At 38.6% G+C, this 9,120-nt stretch overlaps 1 protein-coding gene across 2 annotated transcripts in view; it reads left to right on the forward strand.

Annotated features, from left to right (window-relative positions):
• LOC147617443 (uncharacterized) overlaps positions 1-1,171 on the forward strand; it is a 39,841-nt gene extending 38,670 nt beyond the window's left edge. For both annotated transcript variants that reach the window (XM_086775712.1, XM_086775713.1), the window contains one exon: positions 44-1,171. The gene's annotated coding sequence lies outside the window, so the exon portion shown is untranslated. The remainder of the gene's footprint in view (positions 1-43) is intronic.
• Positions 1,172-9,120: the final 7,949 nt, after the last annotated feature.

The following is a 9,120-nucleotide window of genomic DNA, read 5'->3' on the forward strand; positions in this document are numbered from 1 at the left end:
ACCTGTTATATGGTTTCTAAGCATTTTTTTCCATGTTATTCAGGTGCAGCATCAATGCATAGCTGTTTGTTGGGCTCTTGGGCATGAGTCAAAAGCATCACAGCTTTCAGCTTGGCAATGGCAAGAGGAGAGTGGGATAAAGTCTGAGGCAAATGCCATAATGGGCACAAAGAAGGTTTTGCTTATCCTGTTTCAACTTCTGTTTAGGCTTTTGTGTTTGTTTAGGATTCCCTGGCCTGTTCAGGTGCGGGATGGCATATTTAATGGGAAATTTGTGATGGTCTTTCAGTGTGATGTTCATCTCACACAATAGTGCTCCGCAATAGGAGTGCCTAACAACAGTGTCTCTCTTGATAGAGATGCAGTCATTTGCAAATTGTTGTGGTACTGTACATGTTACTAACAAGAGCTTGCGGATTCTCAATGGGTAAATCTGTGCTTGCCACATTACATTGCCTTAGGCTAACAGATGGAAGAAAGCACAGTATTTGAAATACTTTAGTGGTAATGTCAAAGGAATGCATAGTGCATCTTTTGAGAGAGAGAGAGAGAGAGAGAGAGAGAGAGAGAGAGAGAGAGAGAAGCATGTTAATGTAATGCACATGGTGCAACCATGTGCACTAGCATGCATGTGTGTCTGGTCAGATTTCATGAGTGATCTGAGCCATGCTTGAGAACATTGTCTCAATCACTGAACACTGGACCAAAGTAAGAGCCCATAGTTACTACATGATGGTTGCTAAGCGTATCTGGCAAAGTGAGAAACTCCTCCAAAACCTATGGGTACTTCTTGCCCAAGCTGAAGCGTCCCCTTCCATGAGCTTATCTCAACATCAAGATGGTGGGATCTTGCAAGGAAAGGTTGGTGTTTGGTGTGGTGGTGCCTATTCAGCAGCTCATGTGTAACACAGCAGCTCATGTGTAACACGCCCAATAGTACGGGTTGATTGTTGTTTGCAAAACGTCACACAAATGGATTTTTATGACGTGCAACTAGTAGTTGTGTGTTCTTAGAAATTTATTGTACTTTTTGCTTCCTTCCCTCTGCTCAATGTAACAAGACTTGTGTCAAGATTTTTTTTCTTTTGGACCAATAGATATATATTTATATACCAAAAACCTGCTGTTACATCTTATCCCTGATTTAACAAGAAGTCAAAGGATGCATTTCTGAGGTCTTGATTGTAAGATTATTTTTCTCATCAAGTGTTCAATTGATTACTAGATGTTTGCTGTTGTTAAGTCCAATTTCAGTTTTATTAATTCCTATTCTTCTTTCCCACTCCTAAAATCCAGCTCACATGCTCAATTTACATGGACCCTCTCACGACACTTTCATTTTTGGGCTTTGTGTTCTTGGGTGTCTTATAACGTAAGATCAACTTAAGGATGTGAATGGTACCACAGTTCATGAAAGAGAATACCTAGCTTCCAAATAAGCCATCCAAATTATGCTTGACTCGTCTTATTTATTTGGAGTGCCTATCAAAAGTACATGTAAAGAAAAGTGCAACGTTGTACCCTTGCATCCCCTTTCTATGCATTCTCCCACCTTACTGATTTTTTCTCCTTCTTGAGTCCTTGTCTTCGGTAATCATTTCATGGTCTTTTCCTTTTTTCATCATCTCTAGTTGCTTCCTTTTTCCCTTCTTTCTTCTTTGGAGATTTGATTGGCTTCCTCTGCTCTCTCCACTGCTTTTTGGGTCTGTGTTGACCTCCTTGAGCTTTGGGTTCCAGTCTTTAGCTTTTGTCGTTGGGCTTTCCTTCTCTCTATGCATCCTTTATTTCCTTCTCTTTACACCTTGTCTATGGTGTTCTTAGCCACCTCTTCCTTCGTGTTATTTTTGAGGCTTTTCCTTCCTCCAATCATCTATGTTTTTTACTTTTTTGAATGTTGTCAATTTTTATTTATTTCTTTTGTCCTTTTGAATTTGTAGTCTCCATCTTGGTTCCATTTATCTTGGTGGATTTTTTTGTTGATTCTCATGCTCTCCTCCTCTCCTTTTTGCTTGTAGTTCCTTATTTGGAATGCCTTGGCCTTGGCATGCTCATGCCATGTCTTCTTTGGTAAGTTGTGTTGCCTTTTCTCAATCTCTCCTTGCTTTCTCGTATCTTTCTCCTTTTTTTCTTGTTCCCAAGGACTTTATCCGGATTCTCCTTTTGGATTTCGTTCATTTACCTTTTGCTTTTCAAGTTTCTGCTTGTTTTCTTATTGTAGCCACCCTTGTTGCCCAATATTTGCTGCCAGTGTTTGGCCTTAACTTTTGGACTGGACAAAAGTGCCAGCCACCTTGGACCGGTCCAACCACTTGCATTGTCACTTTAATTTGGTTCAGCCCATTGCATTGACACCTGGGCAGGCGCACCACTTGCACCGACTATTACTACACCACTTGTCTCTTGTGCTCACTTAATGAACACCATGCTCCTTGGCAGTGATGACAAGGCCACTTCATGGTCAAAGGCCAAGCGGCATTGTACAGAGGGATAGGGGATTGTGTGATTGGGATCATTTTGGTAATACTACTGCAACTTGAGTCCCATCTATTTCGTGTCTCGCCATTCTTATTGTTTTTGCTCATTTGCATGTTCTTGCCCATCTGTGTTCTTGCTCATCTCTGTGTTCTGTGTGCTAGTGAGCTATGCGTGTGCCCCATAGCTCACGTTCCCCCTAGCTTGTGACAAATCCAAAGGGCATACTAACCTAGAGAGAAGCTTGTGTTCACTATGGTGAACACCGTCCTAGTCCAAGCGTGTCGGGCAAAGAGATGTGCTGCAGGTACGCTAAAAATTTGGCGATCCTGTTGGGGAACTTTCAGGAGTTCTTGTTGAGTCCATGATAGTATAGTGGCTGTATACCCAATACACTAGTATAGTCAGTCCACTCAAGAGTCCTTTGGATGTATGTTGCTACTGTCGCGTAGGAAGGTCAATTTCGTACCATCTAGAACCCCCCCTCCACCTCTACACATGGCTACTACAAACCTTGGTGATCCTAATTTTAGCAACAACCAAGTTTATCAACGGGGGAACTTGGGGAACAACCAAGGGAATCCCCAACCACAACCTCTATCCACAGTGTTGGATTGGGTCAATGTCAAACTTTCCATTTTCAAAGGCTCTGCTTCAGAAGATGTGGATGACCATGTGCGGCATTTCCTCTCTTTGTGTAGAAGCAGAGGCTTGGACATGGAAGTTGCCCATGTGGTTCTCTTTCCGCCCACACTTGAAAGTTTCGCAGATAGTGGTTTAACAATTTTCCAACTGATCATTTTGCAGACTGGGACACCTTTGTCCAAACCTTATATGAGGAGCACATTTTCCAAGAACTGGGAACTCTACAATTACGTCATGGAGAAACATTATCTGAACTCATGACAAGAACAACAGTGTTGGTGGCTTGTTTGTCGGCCTATCGTGGTGATTTCATGGTGTGACAATGGGTGTTGCAAGCCTTGCCTTGGACCACCCAACAAAAGATCTAGGAGAGTAAGTTGGCCATTACCTTGCTAGAGTTTCGAGAACTAGCCTCCCAGCTAGAAAATGCAAGGCAAATGTTTGAAGGCTTAACCTCAGTTGCTGCAACCTGACTGGAAGATTCAATGGCTATCCTCGAAAGGGAGTTGGAAGCTTTGAAGCTTCAAAAGACACAAGGTGAGGATGGCACATTGGCTTAGCTGAAGAGGGAGATTGAAGCTCTAAAAGGACATCAAGAAGCAAAGCAAGGAGTATGGTGTGCCATTTGCCAAACGCTAGGCCATACTCCACAAGAATGTTTCGAACAAAACACCCTCCCCATCCCATCTTCTTCCTTGGGTATAACCCCTTCGTTGCTCTCCTCAACACACTGCAGATGTCCCATGCCCAATCCAAGGCCATGGCGGGATTAGAACCATTGGTCGAAGACCAAAGGGAAACCTCTTCACCTATTCGTCATAACTTGGTGGATCACGCATTTTTGTAAACCTTCAAAGAGTTACGAATGGTAGATACACCTGTGCCAATTGTCCCACTTCTACTGGGGCACCAACACATCAACTTTCTCAATGAGGACTCTCCTTCAAGAAACTCAGGCACATTGAAGGAGTTTACCAATCAACCATCCACTGCCCAACTAGCCAAGGCCGATAGTGCTATTCTCTGTACCAATCAACCATCCACTGCCCAACTAGCCAAGGCCGATAGTGCTATTCTCTGTACCATTTTGACCCACGAATACTCTTCCCTCAATATATCCATAATTTAGGTTTCTAGCTAGCCAATTATCAGGCTATTACGCTACATAAGAGGTATTTAAAGTCTCACAAGATAAGAGTTAAGGTGGAATAAGGCTCTGGCCAACGTAGTCCAACTAGTTCTTGTAGTCTCCTAAATAGTCCATTAGTGGGTAGCCATTCATGCTATATTCTAAAGGGTTCTAATACCACTCCTTGGTTATTCTCAACATATAAGGTATGCACATACTCTTTATAGAGCATTACCAACAAGCCCCTCTCATTGTATTGCACCTATAGGCTCAAGGGTAATTTAACTAGCCCTTCACTATGCTCAAAATGAGGCAAACTTACAAAGCAACTATGGTCAAATCAACTCATATCAAACTCAAAATTTTTAGGCACTTATAACACAGTAAATAAATCAAAATAAATCTAGCAACTTTCCTTTAATTCACTCTATAACTGTCACTATTTATCCTCCACTCAGCTTGGGAATATGGCCATTTTGAACTACAACTATATCATAGACTTAAAATCTGACCAAAATCTCTTACAGAGTCAAAGAACTACTTAAATAAGCTAGGGTCCTTTTCAACTCTTTCCCAAATTCCTCACACATAAGAAATAAGATTCCTTCAAGGAAGCCTTGAAAATGATCAATTTGAACTACAGCCCTAATCTAGACTCATTTTTTGTCAAAAGCCTTTTGCAGAAATATTATTTATGACAAATAAAGCATATTTTCTATTTAGTTCGTCGCCAAATTCATTAACCATATTGAGTTATTAATTTTGCAACAAAATAGTATTTTTTAATTAAAACAAACATCATTAGATTTTCAAGAAACTCACACATTCCATCAACCTTAGTGTATACTAACTGTGATTAAAAGGATTTTTAAAAGTACACGTTGAAGTTCTTAATATTCACTAATTACTATCATTTTTAAGTATGAACAAGAGAAATATCTCGATAATTTACTTAATTTGGATGCACGGTTGATAGTAAATGTGTTGCCAAGCCTTTTAGAATTCTAATTTCGTCCTTTTCCACTCCAATTTCAACAATCATCAATGTATCACTCTCTAATCACTAATTATCTGTGGGGCATCCACATCACTAGAACAAAGTATCCTGTAAACAAAATTGTAGTACTTAGGCACTCATACATAAAATTGTAACTCATGGATAAAAGGCACCCAAAGAACATGCATTAAACCCCCTACTGACCAATCAACTGCAATACATAAACATGGGACATCCACATCACTAGAACAAAGTATCCTACAAACAAAGTTGTAGTACTTAGGCACTCGTACACAAAATTGGAACTCATGGATAAAAAAATAACATTTTTTATTATATTGTTGGTTTATAAAACATAGTTCCAATATAATTGAGAACTACAAAACATTTGCATATAACAAATATCACCAATAATGCCATCTTTTGAAAAAAAAAACTCCCACTCATGATAATATTAATACTAATTCAATTGTATAACCACTCTCTTGAAATCCTATTTACTCATTACTCATCTCATGATTGGTCTTGGTCTCCATATAGAATTGATACTAAGACAAATAATAAAACCTTACCTCTCTCAGAAACTAGACCTAATCCACTCTACACTTAGACACTAGTTAACCTATGTCTACGGTTATGACCTTAGTCCCATTATACAATATCTCATCATGAAACTATCAAAGACTACATATTCTAACTCTACAAATAGTATATAAAGAATTGGGCGACTCTGAAGCTTTTAATACTCCAACACTTATTATTTATTCAGCGAAACTCCTCTTTGCCATCGTTTTTTTTCATACAAGGTCCCATCCCATGAAAACCAAGGCATTGTCTCTAGGCCTAAACGTTTTTTTAAGGGTGTTCCTAGAAACCTACCAAGAATCTCACATGGCGATAATTATCTTCTTGTTTTTTTTTTGGTTTTGGTTTGTTTTGTTTTTTTTTGGTTTTTTTTTTGGTTTTTTTTTCCTCCAACTCTTTATCTTTCCCTTCTTTTTTGTTCTACATTGCTAGCACACCCTTTCACTCACAATAAATTTCTAAAGCTAGGATAAAGTCTCAAATAGTCCATTAAAAATACAGTGCACAAGTATCTCGGCATGCTCCATCGACACAATGCAAGGAATATCTAAACATAAAGGGAATAATACGAGCCTCTAAATAGGGTTAAAGCTTTAAGATTGATCTAGATAGCAAAACTATATGGGTCATAAGACCAGTCATCCTCCCAGAGTGTCTCTTCTCCCTTTTATACTCTTTACACTTCATTTAATCTCACTCATTAATTTCCTTTTAATTTGAATAGATCTCATTTAATAACAAATTACCATAACTATAGAGGGTTTGAATACACCTGATCATTCACATTGTTTTGCAAATCTTCACTTCTTCATTTCCACTCATTCACAACTCCTCTTGTCCTCAATACTCTTTCATGAACACATATTACATGTACTTAAACCACTAAACACTACATGGACAACATTGTTAACCTACTCCAAATGTTACTTTTTATTTAATACTTTTCTAATTCTTTAATTTTTAAGAGAAAATAAACAAGAAATTTACAACTATCACTCCTAACCAAGAAAACTAACTACTACAGTCTAAGCACAAGTCTAAGCACAATATCACCGTAATAGCTCTGAATGGGAAAGATCTATTCTACTCTCCTACTTGCTCATATCATCCTAACCTTACTTCAATATACATCGAAAGGGTTCTAACCACCACTTCAACTGTAGAGTAAGGATAGCCCAATCTTCTCTTATGCTATGGTATGCAGGCATCTACACCTGGTCCAATCACCTACTTTGAGTAAAAAGCTATAGTAACCTACGCGTATACCATGCCCTAACCACTTCACACAGTAAAGAAGATTAATTATCTAACTGTACAGTTGATATAGCTTGAATTTATTGAATTGATACCCTTTCTTTCTTCTTTTTACAATCTTTTGCGATGTGTCTTGACTTTTCACAATATCTACACTTAGGTTGATAACTCGAGCTTGAACCTACCTTAGCAAACTCTTTTGACTCCTTAGGTGTGGACCATAAGTAAGTCCATTAAGTGAACACCTATGCTCACGCCCATTTGTTTATCATGCTTCCTTTCATACTTTGTCTTTTGAATTTCACCTCCTAATTCTCCCTGTTTATATCTCTCTATTTCATTTTGAAGCACTCTTATGTAGCCTTTATTGGTTGATATCTCTTGGCTATAGCCTACACACACTTGTATGATTATCTCATCCTTTTCCCTTAAAATGTCCTCCAATAATACTATCTCCTCTCGATGATATTCATCAATTCCCTTAGCTAAGTCTTTATTCTTTCGGGATTCTAGTAAGGCTTCTATCTTTATCTATTTTTAGTTGTGAGATAACCACTCTTGCTCTCAATGCAACTTCAACTACTGCTGACTTTTCTCGTTCTAACTTGATGTACAACTTCCTCCACTCGTTGGCACTATAACTTGCCATTTTTCCATTTCCTATTCCATTAACATCGTTTCTTGTTTCCTTTAAGAAAGTCTCTTTCTTTATCTCTTCTAATTCTTTTGCCGCTAGTATGCTTATTTATCCACTCTCTAGAACATCCTAACTTAACTTCTTGGTTTTGTTCATTTATGTACCATTGTTTAGGGTTTTCACTACATTTCTTCTTTTCTATCAACTCATTTCCTTGTAGGGTTTCGACTTTTAATGATTCACAATCATCACCACAACTGTTAAATGGAATTCTAACATCATTCTCACACATTAACACTTCCTTTTATTCCTTCTTACATTCTCTTACTAACTCTTCCTCAACAACTTCTAAATTCCCCCCCCCCTCTCTCTCTCTCTACTACACTTTCTGTCATAAGACATTCAATTGTTTATTCTTCAGATGTAGATAACCGAGTCATTCCTTGAAGAGTAATGCACTTTATATTCTCCTAACCCATTTTGTTTTGCATAGTTTCGTTGGTGTACCATGCTAACTTCTATATTATCCCCCAAAGGAGATACACTACATTGTAAAGCTCTAATCAACCACATGAATAAGGTTGTTCACCTTCAGAACCCACTTCCTCACTCACACTTGTGGCTTCCCCTTTGGAGACATCTCCACCATAATCTGTGGTATCTTCCTTGATTATCTCCTTAAGCCGCTCCTTAGGCACTACTCTTATCTCTTAACCCGATCATCCAAGGGCCCAATTGTTATTAGGCCCTTGTGCCAAATTTGGTCAAAATGAGCTTGAGAAAGCCATGGTTTCCCCAATAAAATAGGATATGATGTGACATGAGAAGTAGGACGTACAAATAAGAAGCTAATTCTAAACTCAAGTCCTGTAATAGTGATCTTTAGGGCTTGCAACACCCCCAAGGGTTTAACTCTTCATTGATACGCTAATCGTAGGACTAAATTAGTTGGCTCTAAGTTTTTTAATTCAACTCTACCACAGTTTGCTCTGTCATTCAGTTTTGACAGTTGCTCCACCATCTAATTGTGTTCGTGAAATCGACATATTACCTATGTTCACGTGTATAACAGGGGCTCTTGGATCTAGGAAAAAATCCACTATTCATACATCTTTTGCTTCTCCTGGATTAGGGTTTAGTCTATTAGCTGGACTCTAACTCTATGTGCTCTTCATCTTACCAACTTTCGATAGAGTTGTTTTCTACAGCTAGGAGCAATTTCTAATAGTTGCCTTAAGTTTATGGACAAGGGCATCTTCTCTAATTCGGTCCATAAATCAAACTCTCTATTCTCAAAGGACCTATCAGTTTCTCTATTCGTCCTTCTTTCCACTTGTACTAGTCGTTCTAGAAATGGTGCTACTCCCACTGGATTTGCAGGTTTTGTAGAGGGACATGTTA

The sequence above is a fragment of the Cibotium barometz genome, chromosome 36, assembly GCF_041138505.1.
Source record: "Cibotium barometz isolate CiBa-2024 chromosome 36, ASM4113850v1, whole genome shotgun sequence".
Lineage (NCBI taxonomy): Eukaryota > Viridiplantae > Streptophyta > Polypodiopsida > Cyatheales > Cibotiaceae > Cibotium > Cibotium barometz.